This window comes from Coturnix japonica, chromosome 4 (genome assembly GCF_001577835.2).
Source record: "Coturnix japonica isolate 7356 chromosome 4, Coturnix japonica 2.1, whole genome shotgun sequence".
NCBI classification, from domain to species: domain Eukaryota; kingdom Metazoa; phylum Chordata; class Aves; order Galliformes; family Phasianidae; genus Coturnix; species Coturnix japonica.
The window spans coordinates 41,418,117-41,438,173 of record NC_029519.1 but is presented as its reverse complement, the minus strand read 5'-3'; the positions used below and the strand labels follow the sequence as shown (position 1 = coordinate 41,438,173).

General features: G+C 40.1%; 1 long non-coding RNA gene across 1 annotated transcript; it reads right to left on the bottom strand.

Moving 5' to 3' along the window:
• Positions 1–766: 766 nt before the first annotated feature.
• Positions 767–19,506, bottom strand: LOC107313370. The gene is made up of 4 exons (XR_001554970.2): positions 19,377–19,506; positions 7,494–7,639; positions 1,904–1,987; positions 767–1,196 (listed from the first exon to the last, which is right to left on the bottom strand). It is a non-coding gene; the product is annotated as an uncharacterized LOC107313370 (long non-coding RNA).
• Between the last annotated feature and the right edge of the window lie 551 nt (positions 19,507–20,057).

The window sequence follows — 20,057 nt, the reverse complement described above, 5'->3', positions numbered from 1 at the left end:
TATTTGGACAGTCTATGGACAAAATATATTTTTCCTTGGTAAATACACAACAGGAAGGAAGAGCAGACCACATCTGCTCCTTTTGGAACAGGACTCAGACTGCCTATGCCCCAAAGCCCACAGGCAATGAAAAGCTGCAGTGGGTCTAACTCACGTCTTGGCTACTAACGTGCCTGATTTATTTTGGTGGAAAGAAAATATTCAGAGTATGAAGAGATATATAAAAAAGGTTGGAAATTCCAAAGAGCTGTATCTAAATTGGTCTCCATTCAAGTTTTCCAGAAAATCAGGCTAAATTAATTTCTGAAGTGTTCTTGTTCCACATGCGCAAACTCATTTGAAAAGAGAATTTAAAGCTACCATCTTCACCTTTAAAGACAGATTGCTTTGAAAAGCACACCAGCCTTGAGGCTGTAGGTGAAAAGCTTCCCCAGAAAAGCAAGCTTAGCTTTAGGCAGGAGTACACACAGTACACACATGGAGCATATTTTATCTTCATCTTTTTGGTCTGACTCGTTGGTAAAATCAGTCTGTGGACACACTGAGTTTTATAGTCACATTTTTACCTCCTAAGCTTTTTCTTTCCACGGTATTTACATGCAGAGAAGCTTTCCCCAAGGGTTCAAATCCTCTATATTTTGTGTTTTTCTTATGATCAATCTTATTACAGTACAAGTGCTCAAAAAGAGAAATTTAGGTTTGGATCAGGAGTGAGATTCAAATCCTTCAGGAATTTATCTGATGCCAAAATAACTGCTGCTGAGTCCAGAGCAGCTCTCATTTTATTAAAATAATGGTAGCAGGTAGATGTGCTATTATAACACAACTTAAGTCTCGAAGTACACTTTGTTCAAATAAAAAATACCACCTTCTCTATTTTGAGAGTCTCAAAACAGTGGTAAACGCGCAGTAACGTAAAATTTCTGGTCTAGTGCTTTTATCTGAGGAAGCAGATAATTACAGATCTGAAAGACAATCTACATGGCCGTAAGTGAGAAGCAACTCTCAGGAACTAAGTGGTGGTAAGCAACTCCTGTGAGGAACAAAACCAGTTTGTAATAAACTACAACCGACCAGGTTTGGTTTCAGCATCTTTCTTCTGTTTTTTGTGTGCTAGGAGGACTGGCTCAAGGCCCATGTTGAGGATGCAGAAGGTTTGTGCTGGTCCTTAGTGCATTCTCCACTTTTACTGATTACTACAGAAAAGAAAAAAAAAACAAAAAAACAACTGAGAAACAATGAGACCTGTCCTCAGCATGGGAACAAATAAAATCATTGTGATGGTTTGCACAAATTCTTTCCATCACGCTGCTGATTCATTGGACAGGACAGGTTCAGCTCTCAGGTCCTGCCTGACCTCACTCAAATTATGAGGTGACTTGCATAGAAGAAATATTACAATTGGCAAGATCAGAAAAGAGCAACAGTGCCTGCCAGGCTCTCTTGAGACTTCAATGTATCAGCCAAAGTGGCACGCTGAAGGACATAGGACCCGAAAGCAAGGGAAATACTGAAGGAGAATCGCAAGTAACAATCCTGCATAGATTCAGAGAGAGAATGAAACAGCTGGTGAGAAATTATTTAAGAAATGGATCTGACATAAGGAGAATATACAGATCAACTCGTTAAGGTGGAAGGGAAAAGACACCTCATGTTTACTAGACTGCTTTGTTGAGTGGACAGAATGATGAAGTATCGGCAGGCAAAAGAAACAACCATGAGAAGGAGACAGAGAACAAAAACAGGGGGAAAGGCACTGGGAAAGTTGGGAAGAGAAAATATAAATTTAGTTAAAAAAATCCATGTGAAGGAGAAAGACAAAAAATAGAGGTAGGGCAGAAAAGAAAGCAGCTGATACAGTTAATTTTCAGCCTCCACAAGACTCCAACATTTGCAGCCTTACACTTAGTTTTGAAATCCATCTAGGGAACGTAGATCAAGATCCCTTCTCCCTTCCACAGGCAAGCTGAACTTTCCTGGATTCAGTCTATGTGCAGAAATAACAACGTTTCGGTTACCACAGCTGAGAAAGCACAGTAATCCAGAGAAACTACAGACTTTGCACTTTTAAGGAGATTTTCTTTTTTCTTTTCTTTTTTTTTTTTTTTTAAATTTCACCTGACCTTGGCCTGTGTTCCTTAATCTTAAAAAAATATGAAGTTCTGGCTTATGAATATGCAGCTCTTTGTGCACAAAAATGGTCCACAGGCTGTAGACATCCAGCTTTGCAAAGAACAAGATCAAAGAAGGAAGAAAAAAAACAAAACTCTTCCAATTTCTATTTTTTTCAAGTCAGAGAAGCCAGGATAAAATGAAAACCTGGGCAAACAAAAAAACGAAGTCTGTTACATTTCATATGCTTAACTCTAGCAGCCACAACAGTTTTAAATACTAGTTAAGAGCAGGGTTTTCACAAGCACCAAGGAACAGATTCAAGATCCATTCAGTAACACACCTATCTCTGACAGCTTTGAGCATCAGAATCCCAGACAAACGGCATGAGATCAAGACGGAGTACATTTTCTCCTGGATGTTAATCTCAGTTTGCAGTTATTTCAGGGACCTCCTAAACCACAGACTGCCTCTTCAGCACTGGTTATAACATCCAGTCCACATTGACAGCACTGTTGAACTTCTGATGGAATAAGTTTCAGGCAGTCCTCAATATCTGCCCTCAGTTCACTGCTCTCTCTACCCCCCTCCACTACAAGGAGTCTGAAGAGCAGCAGTAGGAGATGCACATCTGTTGGGTCTACTGGCAATGGTGTCAGGCATCTCCAGATTTTTCCAGCAGCTCTCAGGATATGTGACTTCCTCAGAGGCCAATTTATCGTGCATTCAGCCGAGCAATAGCGCCCCTCTGTGTGACTCCTTCGTGTCTCAGAAGGGAAAATTGACTGAGATGATCAAGTAGGTGAACTTTTTCTGGATGCTAGCAATAGAAGCACGATCTAGTTTTCAATTTAGAAACATTTCAACTCAAATGGTAAGCCACAAGGCTTTTAAAATTTGGCTCTTTTTTCAAGCGTACAATTACCCTTCCCAAGAAACGTTAGGACAAGACTATTAACCACGTTATTGATTTTCTAAAATAACAATCTTACCATGACTTCATCAGCAAGTCTGCTAATGCCAGGCCATAACTACACTCAATGGTCACACCAAGTCATCTTATCCCACTAGGAAGGTCTCCCTCACCTTGAAGATGCCTGGGTTTCACCACAATACAGGCTTAATGCTTTGAGGGATTCATCAAGAGATTTTAATTATCATTTATAGTCTGAGGACTGGAAATCCCACTGGAAGTTAATGTTCATAATACCTATCTGAACATAAATTTCCCAGATGCAAGTTTCCACTAGGCAGAGCAGAAAGGTGCAGTGCACTGAGGAGCCATTCTTACAGGATGCAGCATATCCTAACAGCTTAGATATATCCCCAGGGTCTCCAGGGAACCTGCAGTTGACTTGCACAAATAGCACAAAACCAAACCTCTGTATCACAGCCTCCAAGGTCTACCACGCACTGGATTTTAACTCAACTGACATCACAAACCAACGTAATCCCACATCCCTTATGCTGAGTCAGAAAACCAGTGTAATAAGGAAAAGCACAACAACTTCAGCCAGAGAAATTTCCCATAAGCAAAAGAAAAGAACCAGATCCTGGCAAAGAAGTACTCTGCTAGCCACTAGCAGGTTATGAGATCACAGGCAACTGCTTACAGATGTGGGAGACTGCAACCAACATGAGAACTGTCCTCTGGTCCTCAGCCACACTCTTCCATCAAGCACTTCTCTACACGCACCTTCCTACTTGGTACACGCAGGGATGTGATCCTGTTCAGCAACTTATCAGCAGTAAGGCTGGTGCAAAAAGCAATTTTGGAGACACAAGAATTCCCAGAGAGCAAAAATAAAGCATTTTTGCAACCTCAGCTCCCAGCCAACAGTACCCCTTCATTAACTTTCTATGTATGAGGTGCTTTCTATGAGGTGCTCACATTTGGAACCAGGCAAATTATATCTTTTCTCATATTCTTCTAATAGGGCTGTACACCTTTTGCTTTTTTTTTTTTAAGTGGTTATTTACTATAATTTTACTTCATTAGTGTTAAAGACTTTATTTCATGTTAAATGTTGGGGGTCTTTTAAAATAGGAGACTCGGAGGAAAAAATAGAGGGCTACTTTATCAAATACATTAAACTCTTACATCTATTTGATTTTAAAAAATTGTGAAGCACAAATTATCCAGAGCTTAGCACTCAGAGTCTCTTCCTTGGCCTATAAAGTCAACAGTTATGGTGTTAAAGTTTAATCAATCCCATAAAATGTTACTCAGAAAGTGACCCTGGTGTTATGGCTGAAGTACATCTCCTACATTAAAAAGCACTTTCATGGAAGCCAGAGCAGTGTTATTGAAAGAGCAAGCTAATAGGTATCTAGATGAGGTTAAAAGAGGGAGGTAGAAGGAAAGGAGAGTACTGGGAGAGGCAATAGAGGAAATAAGCTTTTTTCAAGTGGTTCCCCATGGAACTAAAATGCAGATGAGTGGATGACCAGATTGGAAGGATAAAAAGCTCTTTTGACAACTGCCCAAAAGCTGAGTTCTTTGTGAATTTCACAGTAAAGCTGGATGCAGTTTTCATATTCAGTATGAGAAGATAACAGCATTTCTAACATCCAACTATCTTCCATGGAAACTAGAAAGCTGCAGGCAACACATATGTCAGCCTTGCCACATATTCAAAAACTAATTTACAGTTTGGATTGGAATACTCAGTATTCTTCAATGTTTCTGTCATGGTCCACAATTATCATGGGCCTTGTCATGAGTGAAGAATCTGAAAGCACACTAGACTTCTGAGGGAAGCAGTATGGCTTAAAATCAGAACAGGTAAGCCTCCCAAGAAATACAAAACTGCTCAACATGCTACTAGATATTTGCCTTTCACAAAGGACAACTTAGACTCTACAATTCATACACAAGTTATAAAGTCAGACAGATTTTATGTCGAGATTGCAAGCTATGCTGAGCTCTCAGTTCAGTACACTGTGTCTTTCAGACCCACGTCTAAACATATGCAATCCACTCAGATGATTAATTTAAATCTAATAAAATTATTATCTTATCAGAAATAGCCCCTATGGCAGAAGCTATGCAAAAAGGCTGGATGTGGCTCTGGGCAGCCTGGTCTGGTGGCTGGTGACCCTGCACATAGCAGGGGGTTGAAACTCAATGATCACTGTGGTCCTTTTCAACCCAGGCCATTCTATGACTCTATTATTTGTTTTCTTGCTTAAGAAAATTTGAAGTGATTTTTTCCTCTCAGTGCTATGGATGAGAAGTGGGCCAGTCTCTAAAGATTATTCCAAATCAGTTATACTCTGAAGTGGGAATTTTTTTAACTGACACAGATGAACACATTTAAATAATTAAAACATTGTCCTAGCCTGATCTTGAGTGTATTCCAATACTGCTATTCCAGAGGTTCTTTTAATGCAATGAGGACTTCTTGTACCTCTGAAGAACCAAACCTCTTCCACTGAAAACCAGGAAAGTTCTCATCTTAAAGGAAGAAAAAATTCTTTCAAGTCAAATTTGCAGATTTCACCCAGAAAACAACACTGGACAGCACCTCGAGCCTGCAGGGCACCCAGGCAAACCACTCACCAGCAAGCCCTCCTCAAGAATTTGTTAGCATCCAAAAGGAATCATTCTTCCAGCCAGTCAGAATTACATCTCAAATAACTGTACATTCATTCTCACATGATTAACACACAATGCAATAAATGCCTGAAATGACTCCAGCAGAAGACAGATACTGACAGAGTTTTGCAGGTAAGACTGAATGTCAAAAACAAGACAACAACCTGAGGAATAATTTATGGAAAGCTCATCACAATTCCTGCAGTTTTTTTGTTTCTGCTCAAATAAATCTGAAAACGCTTTCAAATACTAGAACCTAAATGAATCAAGTTGAATGTATGAAGGCATTAGAATATATCATCCAGATTCATGCCAAATTATATTTATCTGAAGTTCAGTTTGACCCTCTCACTTCACAACATCATTTGGAATTCCTCCAAATTTCAGTGGTGCTGAGAGCCAAAGTTTTGATGAGTAATCTTGTTGTGTACAGCAACACAAGAAGTATTTTAAGACTTGTAATACTTAAATGGAAAATTATAATACTAATTCGATTGTTGCATCTGAGAAGTTTACAATGCTCAAACAGCACAGTTTCCTCTACAGTGCTTAAGTCTAATTACACTGACAGTTTTCTTTGACATGCCTGTGTCAACTGAGCATTGTACAAACTGATGAGAACACTCACGTTATTAACTTCCTTTAGTTGTTCAGGTGAAATTCCAAACATCCAGAAGTTGACTTTAGTGGAACAGCTTCTAAGGTCTTCAATTTACTAATGGGTCCAGACCTTCAGAATGAGCAAAACTACATGCACAAGAGTCTGATTATCCTAGTGCATCCACTCACCCGTTCATTGGGGCCACTTTATCTGCTTCTCCTCCACTTCCCCCAATCCAGGCTACCTTTAAACAGCTTTAACCACAGGTTTTTCCTCCTTGCTGAGATACTACAGCAAAGCTACCACTTCCAAAGCTTTTATTCACTATTTGATCTAAATGCTTTGCCTTCCTTTGCATCTCACTATTCTAAAGTTTATCTTTCCTATATACAAGAAACAATTCTTTCCTTCTTCACACCCCCACAGATGAGTAATATCTGTAGACCATGGTTTCTTTCTCAAAACTGACATAGCAAATTATTATATGGCAAACAACAAATCTCTCATCTCCCTGCTATGCCTCAGAAATCCAAAATTCAAAGTGAAGTTCTTTTTAAGTAATCTCACGCTAAAGCATGATTCTTTATTATAATCTTGACTGGAAACACATTAGTAGTGAACACACCTATAAGTTCCAGCAGGAAGATGGCTTCTGACTTAGCAGAGATGCAGTGATTTATAAACAAATACATGTGTGCCCTCAGAGTACAGTTCAGATACAAATTAGTGTTCAGATCCCCCCGTGCAGACAGAGGATTGCCTATCTCAGTGTTATTCCAGTCTATTCAAATTGCCAGCTAAAAAAGGCTTTTTTTTTTTTTTGTTCCCTTAAATAACTTATTAGTTAAAAGGATGTGAATTAACTTAGAATGAATGTTCAATTCATATAGTTGAATCGCCATCATCATTATTACAGGAAGCTCTAATCATTACGCAGCCACTAATATCAGACATTCTGCTAGCTTGCCTTTAATGAACATGAGTCACATTTCATTTTAATGATTCCTGCACCCATGCCTCCTCTCTCTACCTTCTGCTTCTACCCAACCATGGGGGAAGGGTGGCCTTTCTAAAGATGAAAGGCTACCTTTTAAGAAAGAAATAATTCCCAATATCTTCATTTTATTGGTGCTCATGCTGCAAAGACTTGGATACATCCGGAAAGTCTAAGAAAGTACTCACAGTCATCTTCTTTCAAGGAGTCTCGAACTGTGACATTCTAAGTGGTAGCATGTAAAAGAAGCGTCTTCCTCAATAGAACTGAACTGTCTGTAGCACTTCCTCCAGAAGAGTCACCTTCTCATCTTGCTCAATCAACTCATCCTCTCCTACAAGAGAACACAGCAGCCGAAGCAGGGTGGAGTTGGCAGGAAAGGGGCTTGCAGAGGTGAAAACACACAAATGCAAACTTACTGCTATAAGGACAGAAAACCAAAGATCCCACGGGAATATTTCCAATCGCTTCACACCCTCCATTCTCACCCACATCTAACTTCATGGCAAAAATCAGCTACTGAGATACCACAGCTAGAGATGGCTAAAACAGCTGCATGCTTCACACAACTCTGTTCCCTGGTGTCTTTAATATATTCACAGCACAGATCATTTTTCAAAACAATCCCCCTCAGTCAGGGAGCAGTCAAATATTTCTGTGGCAGCCATAAACAACTGTTTGAGAAGCACTACCAATAACAGCCAAGGATAGGCACAAATTGTGCACTTTATGTGTCAGCTACAATCACACAAAATATGCAGCTACACTGATAAAAACCAGCTACTTCACACCAGACTTGCACTAAATTCCCTAAACTTTTGTTGCCAGTAACTACATCACTGAACTGCAGAATTATTTCATTACACTCTGTCATTTAAACATAATCCTTCTTCTATTAACCTGACTGATAGAGCCAATCCGAAGGCTGGTAGAGCTAAGTGTCACCAAGCTTTCTTCAAACAGTTTCATTTTCCAGAACCTGTTCGACATCCATGCTTATGTATAGCATCATGTAGCAGTGAGGTTTGGTCAACTCCTGAATTAAGGCCTCAAAAACAATCATTTTTGGAAGTAAGAGCTAATTGGCTTAATAACCAGTGTTCACACCATCCTTAAAAGATAAAAAGTTCAATGTATATGCTATATTATGTATGTACACTACTAACATTTACATACCCTACACACGCTACCACTGTTTCTGCACTGCAAACCCTTTATAGGGTGACTGAACATACTCACATCATTTCATTTGTTTCCAATTTGGCTTTGGAATACTAGGGTTATTATTTTGTGCATCCGGTTCCTTCTGCAATTGGTCTTTGTTATGTCTTAAACAACACAGCATCCCTTTCTCAGTTCTGTGGTCTATAGCACACAAGGATTTGCAGGATCACAGTTGAACTATTTCTGGAAATGCTGAACATCTCACACCCAAAATCTCTTTGTGGTGTAGCTCAGTACAGCTCAATCCATCACCACTGACTTTGGCCTGAAATGTTCAAATAGCTTTGGAACAGGAATGGAAGAGCCAAGTCAGCTAAAAAAACATTGTTGGTATGAAACATCGGCCAAAGCTTTTAGTGATCCCAGAAAAAACTGCTTTTGTTAAAAACAAAACTCAGATCCTCAGTACTCATCCACTGCTGTTCCCTTGCTTCACATCTATTATGACCAAGAAGAGAAGCAGAATTGCTGATTACCACTGGAAAGACCATTTTCCAGATTACCTGCAGAAAGATAAAATGATTAACCAAGAAAAAGACGTGGCATGAGTTCATATGTATGTGAAACTATTCTGCATCTAGGCATTGTCCATACAGATTCACTGCCCACACAGAGTCCCCTGAGTATCTGGGACTAAATTCTGACATTTCAGTTGATGCTGAACAGCATCTCCCACAAGTAGCTGCAAGGGACTGAGCCACTGAGTTAGACTCTGACCCTCGCAAGCTCATTCAAGTTCGCAATTATCCCAAACTGTATTCTTGTCAACAACGCACGATTTTCAATACATCACTTGCTTTTCAAGTCAAATTAACACATCACAGTCAGACTGCGCTTCCTGGACAACTCTGTCCTAATTGAGACCTCCGTGATTTTATTTCGAGAGAGCAGGAGCTTTCATCTGTGATTTCAGTTGCAGGGACAGATTGATAATGAATTGTGTAGGTTTCTCCAAACAAAATATCACGTCCCCTGGATGCAGCTACCTGACAAAAGACATTAGAGCGCAGAAACTGAGACTGTGCTTAAGCTCAGACATGTATTGTTAAATGTGACATGCTCAATTTATCATTAGTTATGAAGTGAAAACGGATGAATACACATTCAATTTAGTTCAGCTGCTTTCTTCATTTATCACACTCTTTCATCATCCATCATTCTTCCCCGCCACCCTTTTGATTTGAACAAATAACATACTTTCATAAGTTTAATCTAATTAATCATAATTGTAAGGTAATGTTCCCTTAATGAAGCGTATATTGAGCTTTATAAAGTTTGTTGCAATTTTAATAAAATCTGTTCCAGATAGAATCTACAAATGTTTTCAATGGAGCCAGAAGCATCCCTATTTCTCTCTCCCGCTCATTACTAAGGTTGATGATGATGTATCAGTACAAGGAGTTGCTCGAGCAGATTGCTCTTTTATAGAACAACTGTTTCAATAAATTGGAAAGCGTTCATCATTTTATGAGACAAGATGCACAGTTTAAAAAGTTAATGGAAATAGAAACAAATTAAGAAACAAACCTTAGAAAATGTTCATACCTTACTTCTATGAAATACTTAATACTTGCTACCTTCTGAGGGCATCCTGGGTGCCAAAAATTGTATAAAGAGGAAACCACTCATTAGCATCAAAGGTGGCAGGCAGAACTAGCAAGTTTTGCTGCAGTTCTCCAACTGCAGTTAACCCAGAAGAGACCTGCTGTCTGGCAATATCAATGAACAGAAAACTCTGCGTGCAAGACCAAGTGACAAAACTCCAGTTCTGCTCCAGGAAAATCTGGTGGACTGAGATGAGTCTTACTAATCTCTAATTTCACTTTCTCCCTGCACTGTCTATGGTGGACAATGTTGCTTACCTTTATCTAGTTGTGATTTCCCAAGGTTCACAAAACATTTTTGGAGCATCTGGGCAGAAAGCGCCGCAGACATTCAATATGACTTATGATTGTTATTAATGTGCAATTTCATTTGATCATTATTAACATACTGAGACTCTTCACACCAAGATTAACATACCCTCCATTTGCTAACATCACAGCACATTCATTTGTATCTGTTTCAACTCTTACATTGGCAATTATTTCAAAGTTGCAGAACCAGAAACAGCACATTAGAGAACTGACTTGTTTTCCCCCTGACAGAATTTCACATCTGCAGGCCACTAATGACAGATGCCTGCCCTTTTCAAAATTGGGCAGCATATCTGGTTAAAAGCCGTACTTTGCTCCAGGGGTTTCTGTCTGTGTCAGCAACCCAGTCATAAAGAGTACTGGGAAGTTAATACTCCACCCATCCAACCATACATCCACAACATTATTTCCACATTTTCATTTCTGTAGTGCAGTTTAACAACTTTTCCTCCAGCTTCATCCTAAACTTTTGAGAAGTATTAGCAAAAGAAATTATTTTACCCACTGTATGTAACTATTGTCCCCATCTAAGTGAAGACACAGCATGTCAAGGTGACAAGTGAACAAGCATCTATTCCATCAGTTTGTCCGGATGCAAGTCATTATAGGGTCATTTCATTACAGGAACAACAGTGTAGTTCTACAGCTGATTCCCTAACTTATATAGTAGAGTTTAAGAGCTTATTCCTTCCATTTTATGAAGTAAATGTTTCAAGATTTTTGCAGACTGTTAAGACAAAGTTTGTTTGTCACACTCCCTTTCTACACACAGCATTAGAGCTGCACATTTGTCAGTGCTGCCTTTGGACCTGGAATCTCCTCTTTCCTATCTCTCTCCTTCCCATTTCATTCACAGCAATAACATGTGCTGGTAAGGAAACTTCCTGGTGGCACTTTCCATCCCTCATCCCATGCAACTTGACTTTTCCTTTTCCCTCCCTTCAGAGAGCATTCTCTAAGCCCAAGCTGCTACAGTAGCCAGTAGGACCAAAGCACTGTGACCAATTAAGATAAGTACAAAGCATGAGATCAATTAATCATTTGTTATCTTTACAACGCAATAGCTGAAGCTCCACGGTATGCAGTCCAATAATCCTAAGCTGCTCATCTTCTGCTAAGCTGATCGTTCATTATCCAGAGCATAGCAGTATAAAAAATTCTTCATTGTTAAAGGCAACCAGTCTAGCACAAGTGACAAGTCTTTGAAGCTCCCATCCATCCCAAGCCCATATATTTTAAGATGCCTGTAATATACATGTTAAATCTTAAGCAGATTTATTGACCTGATCCAGTTTTCCATGAAAGCAAAGGGAAAACATACCAAAAACTCTTGGGAATCAGCTTCGACAGTTCACAGCACTGCTCTGCCTTACGTGCTAACACCGTTGTAAGGCAGAAATACACAAAAGTCCAAATTTGATGAAAAAAAAAATATGCCTTCTGTGAATTGAACATAGGCAAAAATTGCCAACCAGTTGTCTGCTGAATCTATGAAGGCTATAAAACACAGGTGCAAGACATTCCAGTTCTTATTTTCATTGCTCTGCACTGGCCTGTGACCTCTAATGCAGAGAGAACAGCAAGATGGGGATGGGGATGACACGGAAGTCCCATGAGGTACAAACAAGTTAATTCTCTGCAAGAAAATACTCAGACACAAGGCGACGCTTACCACTTTGTCCTAATGCACAGCCATTTCTTTTGATAATAAAATGGCACTCTTTGATGAATCACTTCAACTTGGCAAAGAAAGACTGCACGTGACTCACCACTGCTCCTCAAAGCAGGTCAGTAACAGAGACGGGATAAAAGACAACTCTATGGAAAGCAGTAAAGACCATCCATTTAAAGAACAGTCATGGTCAAAAAAAGAAGAGTAACTTTGATGATGTAATGAGAAAGTCCAGTTGAAGGGAATGAGCTGGCCAGCATCTGTCACCATCTTGATGTTGAGAAACACCCGATTTGGAAAACAAACAAACAAAAAACATTTGATTTGTTTTCATTCCAATTTTAAATATTTAAATTTTATATATTTAAAAAAAAAAATCTCACAACCCAATCTCAGAATCCGCTTCCCTTCTGTTTCTTCAGGTTCTTTTTCCTATAGAAATTGATGAGTGGAAACAAAACTATTCTGTATACCAAAATGCCTTTTTGCCTGCTTTTTCTTGGAAATGCAAAGGGCAAGAAAAGAGAAACCTTAATGTGGTATAGAACTTCCAAGTTAAATTCTTCCATTTCTGAGAAGCTCAGAAGAAAAGCAACGTTGCAGTTTTTCACCCCAGTTTCTGCAGTGTTTCCACCAGCGCAAGTGCAAAGAGGTAGAATTATTGGAGCACAATGCACCCACCTGAACGTATCCAAGCTGAGGGAGAGGAGGCAGTGCCTAACATGAACAGCGGTCCTGCCCATGTGTGCCAGAGGCAGCAAAAGTTGAAGCAGTGCTGCATCTCTTCCCCAGTACGAGTACATACAGTAAGTGGTGAGGGGGCAGGAGTTAGCCCACAGCAGACTTTGCCTCCTCAGCAAAAAGCAGAGCTATTATTTTCCCAGCACTCTTCTGTCTTGGTTTTCCCATTCTTACAGTTCACATTTTCTGAAGGACTTGAGGCCATCCCAGGGTTGTGTCCTACTTAATATTGGCAGCTGAGTCCGGCACACTCATTGAGGATCCCTTCATCCATTGAAGAGGGTGGATGAGCCTTCTATTTAAGAACTAATTTTGTACAAAGCACAATCTCTTACATTTGGTTGGTTGTTTGCCCAGGAAGTTTCTCTGTCATGTACTGGTTTGGTATAAGATACTCTGCTTTCCTGTCAGTAGAATATAAAGGGCTTGGATTCAATTCATTATAATTTAATGCCATATTTGCAGTGAGATTCACCACTTAAAAAGAATAAATGTTGCCACCATACTATGCTGTTAGCAAAAGATAAGAAGAGAAAATATACTAATTACCATCTAAGTTACATATCTGCCAGTGCTAACTTTGCTGTACGAGACCACTGCAGCCTTGCTTTTGTTCTAAGGCAATAGCTCATAAAACAAATCTGCTTCTGCCATACAGCACTGTCTGCCTAGAGGTACACTGCTAACTTTTAATTAATGGATACTTTATAAGAAAAGCAAGAAAAACACAAGGTAAAAATAAAATTAAAAAACATAACAATGCCCATTTCAGCAAAACTACAGCTCACTCCCATACACATCCAGCATCAGTTTCGCAAGTGTATAACAGAGCATAATCAGCAACCCCCATGCCTGAGCTAAGCCTATTTGTTCTGCATCCACACTCAGCACGAGGAAGCTTTTCACTTGGGCAAATGTTAGCCTCAAAATTAGAAGAAGAAAAAAATCCTAACAGCATGTTAGCATTCACTTTTACCAATGAAAGCAATTATATCCCTTGTGTTTTTCAGCTTCTGGTTAAGAAGGTGTTTTACCTTCTGAACTGTTCTAAAAGAAAATTGTCAGGAACGGAGCAGATCAATTAACATTGGGGAAGAAGAACTGTATGCACGTGGGTAAGGGGGAAGGATGTGCAGGGAGAAAAGGAAGTGGTAATGAAGGGGTAGAGAAGGAAATGAGTGTTGTTTCTTGTGAACTACCTTATGTGTGCTGGCACCTTAAACCAGCCTTTAAGAAGAGAGATTCAGCCTAAAGATAAAATTCAGAAGGACCGGCTTGAATGGTAAGAGCAAACTTAAACCCTGACAATTACTACATAAGAACATAATTAATTATTTCTTCAACTGAATAATCTTGAATCCTACCACAAATCAATCAGCTCTTCTTGCCTAAGAAGCTCTGACTCTATTTTAGCTCAATGAAAACAAAATCAATGAAGGCCAATTATAGCCCATCTCGTTAGAGTATGCAAATAGTGCACCATATAGATGAGCTGCTATTGCTTTAGGGCGCTGCTGAGAAATATGCTTGTCAGGCAAAATGCAAACGTGAGCTGGTACTGGCCCCTAGCTGCATGCTGTAAAACACCAGCTCTTTTTCCAATAGATCTCAAGGGTATGCAAAAGCAGCAGAGACACTATGAGCCCCACAGGAGTTGATCATTAGTTCACTACTCACTAATTTAAGTTGCAGGAAGCCCATAAACAAAGGTTCAGAACAAAGGTTCCAGGTTAGTTACAAGAGAAGCACGGGAATTACCCAAGTGTGACTGACCCCACTTTCCTTCCAAAACATGAGATTATGAATAAAAGAAACTTTAAGAATAGAGAGCTGTATCATAACAAAAGGATTTCAAAGAGCCACCAACAATAAATGAACAGCTCACCCTCTCAAAGAACAGAGAGCTCTGAATGCCCAGGAAAGACTTCTGACCACAAACACAGGCAGTAGTATACATGCACTCCGCTACTGTGCTAATCACCTAAGCCTTAACAAAACCCAGACTGTAACATTGCAGGAAGCCTTATCTTCCCTCTGAACAGTCGAACTGTAAAGGTAAAAATTGCCAAACCAAAGCCTTCGCATGCGTAACATATGACCTCCAGCTCTCTGGGGACAAGAGGTTACTGCAGGATGAACTGCTACAAGCTGAACTCTGCCAGTACTCCTCAGCTCTGCACAGCCCCCAAAACCTGGTCTTGCTGGGCTCTGTTTGTCCTGACTAAACTCCCAATAGTTTACTCACAACAATAACTTCAGTTCAGGAATCACCTGTAGAGTCCAAGTCTGCTTCTGTGTAACAGAAGCTGATTGCCTAGAATACTAATCTGACAAAAGTAGCAGCATGCCCTAAATTTGGCTATTAGAAACAGCACCTCCTGAACCAATTAAGACAGGCTGCTGGTGAGTACTTGCTAGTGAGCACACACCTGTTAAATCTTAAACTTGTCTCTACACCGCAAAGCAATAAAGCAATGACATTCTTGGTTAAAAAGGTAGTTCTCAGTCTTAATTCTTAGCACAACGTTTACCAAGCCATTCCATCCTTCTCATGATGCTTCCAAAACCTCTGCTCACACTGCAGTAAATCACCTTGCTCAAATAACCTAAGGACCACAGACCAGCAAAAATACAGAAACTAGAAACCCCAATCTTCAGACAGCGCTCGATTGTCAATTCCCTATGAGTTTTCATAGAGATAAATGAGTACATGTCATTTCAAGGGAGAAGCAGAATCTAAGATATGTGCTGTTGCCACCTTCAGAGTTTATTTTGACCTCCTTTGAAGCACATTACATTTCTATATGGACAAGTGAGAGTGCAAGAATGTCCTGACTGAAACATACGCAGAGCACTGCGAGGAACAACACCTCTAAGTTGAAAACTAAAGCTTGGCCCTGGTGGTACATGAAGAGTTGATTGCTACTCCAAAAGATATTGAGGTGGTAAAAAAGAAACAATTGAGCTGGGTTTGAATACAGCATACTCTGAGCAGCAAGGTATTCCACAGAAGCCATGAATGCACTCCCTCGCCAATTATTACAAATTATGAGGAAGGTGTTAACTATAATTTCAGAGAGCTGGCCCATTTGTGCTATTTCTAAGCTTCTGAAGACTTACATTTGAACCCTATCTTTATAGAAATGTCAGAATCCCCAAAGATCTTCTGGTACCTCAAGCTTAAGATATGAGGTTGTCAGGCCTGCCACTACAGCATACAGTATCCACAGGAATTGATCATTTGTTCACTACTCATTAATTTAAGCTGCAGAAAGCCCATACGTGTGCCTCAGAACAAAGGTTCCGGGTTAGTTACAAGAGAAGCACATGGGAATTACTGAAGTGTGACTGACCCTCCTTTCCTTCCAACATGTGAGGTTACGAATAAAAGAAAGGGCATCTAAAACCTCCTTGGGCAACCTGTTCCAGTGTGCCACCATCCTCTGTGTGAAAATCTTCCTCCTAGTATCTAACTTAAACCTCTCCTGTCTCAGTTTATAACCATTCCTCCTTGTCCTATCACTATCAACCCATGTAAACAGAGGTTATCAGTCTCTTGCACTGAAATTAAAACCCCTGTCAATTCACATCTTTGATATATGCCATACACATATAGAATCACCTGGTGTGTGATAAGAAACTGGATATAATCCAGCCTGTGGATGTACGCTACCACAGGGCTTAAGGACAAAGGTGCTACTGCTGATGGGAACACAGGAAACATCCTGGAATTTAGCAGGGTAATGTCTTACCAGGATGCCCTTCCCAACACAGATGCTGAAACAGCAACCTGGAAAGCAGAGATTTTCTGCCCCTATGCCACAACTAGACTATAAAGAAGAGGAAGTAGCCAGGGGGATTTTTCTGTGCCTCCCCACTCTGTTGCAGGTGTAGCTCCATGAAAGCTCAGACCCAGGTGACTCCTTACACATCTGTCTAAGTGGTGGTAGCCCTCTCACAGTCTGCAGTGCAATAAGGTAACTCAAACACTTGCCCGTCCTGTGTAAACTAGTGGCATGTCTTCCTGGATAAGGCTGCTGCTTCCATATCTCATGTCTGTCTAGTATTTTAAAACAACAATATCATTTTTCTCAATAGCCAAAGGGTAAGAAGAGGTCATACACACCATTATAGAGCCTAAAAGCCAGATATTAATTTTGAAAGACTGTAATAGCTTTGTGATCTGTGCAACAAAAAAAGCATCACCATCATTCCAAATGATGTCTTACATGCACTGGCTTGTCTGTAAAATGAATTTACCTTTTCATTATTATTTACTGACTGTGCTTGTATTTCATTTGTATGGATTTTTTTCCCCAGCAAATAGAGGAAAAAACAGCCTCAGAAAATCTAATATAAATATGGAGACAGTGAACAATTATTGGAGTCTGTATCTTGACTCCCGAGGTCACATTTCTGCATTTTTTATTATGTTCATTACAGGGAAATAGAAAGGAGAAAAAGAAAGAAAAAAAGAAAACATTCTGGATGGCAACAAATCAGAGCTAGCAACAGCAAGGACATTCTTCAGAAGCAGCAGTACCAAAAAGCACAGCTGTGCTGAAACATTCATTCTTAGCGTTATGCTTAAACAACCAGTTTATCATCCAAATCAATATTCAAAACCCCCAAGATTCCTTAGCAGCCTCCTAGTCCAATAGCATATAGCCAGGCATAGCTGAGTCAACACCTGTGTTTTGCAGCACATGGTGGCACGCATCCACCTGCATAACTCCCAACCCAGAGCAATACAGCCTGTAGTTCTCAATCACCAGCCTGCAGTCAGGGCAGAGACTAGAGCCCTTCAAAGCTCCCACTGCTCATGAGACCTCATACAAATGTCACTAACTTCAGAACCGGGCTCATTCACATTGGTGTGGGGGAAAAAAAAAAAACAAATATCATTAGTTCCATTTTATCCTTTCTTAAAGCAAAGCCATCTCAGTGGAATCTTGTCTGGAAGGAAGGCTGATTAGCGTGCAGTACAAAACTGCACTGAAAAGGAAAATAATGGGACAGTCCAGAGACTGACTTGAAAACACTCAGGGGCTGCTCCTTAAGCATGAAAGATAGCCCAGTATTAGCAAGACACCAGTCTACAGTGTCCTGTATCAATGAAGTAAACAAAGCTCGTAGAGTTCACCTTTCTTAATTGAAAATAGAAGTGCCTCCAATCAAGGACAGAGCCACTGTGCTTAGGCTTTTCTCCAAGAATTTACTTGGGTTTTGAGTTGCTTTCCACAGGAAATGCAATTTACAACATCATGGCAGCTGTGAACCAGGCTCTGAGTCCCTAATAACTCTGCACCTGTCAATTGATTCAGACAAGTTTTAGAAAGGAAGCAAAGTTCTTTAAGATCAATACAGCTTACCAGTTTCATTAATACAGAGAGGCAGCCCAAGGACAGATTCCATTCATGCCTCCAAAGAAAGTAAGAGACATTATACATGGGAAATCTGCAGCCAAGCCACCTAGTAGTAATGCAACCCTGAGCCCCAAGTTCAATTAAAGCTTGCAGGCTAAAGTTAGGCACAAATCTAACTTGTACTTTTGCTTTCTCCCAAGTAAGAAGGAAATATCATGTTTACCACTTTGCCCAGGAGCAAATAAAGCTCTGAAACTTGACTTTATAACACAACAGTCAATCCCATTTGGCTTGCTAGATATGATTGAAATATCATTTCATTACATTTCTTATTAGCCTTCGACTCAGCAAGGGCTTTCCCTTTAAAAGCCAGTTTTGCCTTAAGCAAGGACCAAATCAGTCTTTGCTGCTTTCTCTAAATCTCAGAATCCTATGGCTGCAAGCTCTTACATTTAACATGGCAGCACCATGAGATTTCATTATCCACTACAGTTTGACTGTGAGCTATCAAATCCAGAAGCAGGAAACTGAGATATATCAGCCCACAAGTTGGTTGTGAAGATCACCTTAAGAATCCTGCATTTATGCCTTCGCCTGATGTTTCTTATTCCATCTATTGAAGAATATAATACTGCATACATTTTAAAGTTCTCTCTACATACATACTTTAATAAAAGACATATAAAATGCATCTATTTTATATGTGTGTGTAATGCACACATGTGATGGAAAGTACAGCAATAACAGCAGGGTGGCAAAGTCTTTGGCTACAGCAAAAGAGGACAAGCCCAAATGCAGAAGATGTGAACACAGAAAAGAAAGAAGAAAAAAAAACTGCTTACCTTTTGAAGGCCTCAGGTAGGCAGGGATCTTCAGCAAGATCCCCTTGCCTCCACTGCCAACCCTTAAGTGAGGATCCTGGCTCCATCCTTTCCAGTCATTCAGCTGCACTGCATGCAACTGAGCTCCCCTGTGCTGGCCCTACCATCCCACCAGGTGCTCAATCACTGGTTCAAGCTGTGTCTTAGCATTTCTGCTACAGCGTGTACGGGTACATTTGTGCATGTATATATGCCTGTTGTACAGCGACAATAATGGAAAGAAAGATGGTAGTTGTAAATACCCAAAAGGTTATTTACAGGAAAAACTCACCCGTATGGAAGCCTTTGGTCTGCTGGGAACCGCTGAGACAATCTCCACCGAGGAGCAATCTCCAAGAGATGCTGCCTTAGTGGTGGTCAGCCCTTAAATGAGGTCTAGAGGAGATGGAGTCAAGCTCCACCCCTTCCAGTAGCACAGCTCAATTACTCTCACCTGTGCTCCCACAGCTAACCGACACTTGCCTCAGCTGATTAATCAAATGTTCAGGCTGTGATTACCAATTTCCCATACACCTGTGCATGTTATTTAAATTTTTTCCTTACAGAAGGCTTCCTACTGACAGTACAAGCTAGCAAATCTAGGTCAGAGCAAATACCCAGGAATTATGACCACATTCATTAACCCAAAGCTTACACAAGTTCATCTTAACAGGACTAATATAATAGGTCAAAATGGAACTAGGTTCAATTAAGAGAAAAGCCTTTGCTTGCATCTCATTTTTGTTACTTCTCAAACCTTCTCCATAGAAATAGTTTTGCTCTTATAAAGGTCTGTAATGCTAAACCTGGAAGTATTTGTAAGAGTTGGTTTCTGATGTCTTCTTGTAAGGTCACATACCTCAAACACGTTTCACAACCAGCTGTACAAAACAAACAAAAAGATGACTGTGCCTATGTAATACTCAGACATTTATGTCTGCGGAAATTCATGTACCTAGAGATAATGGAAAAT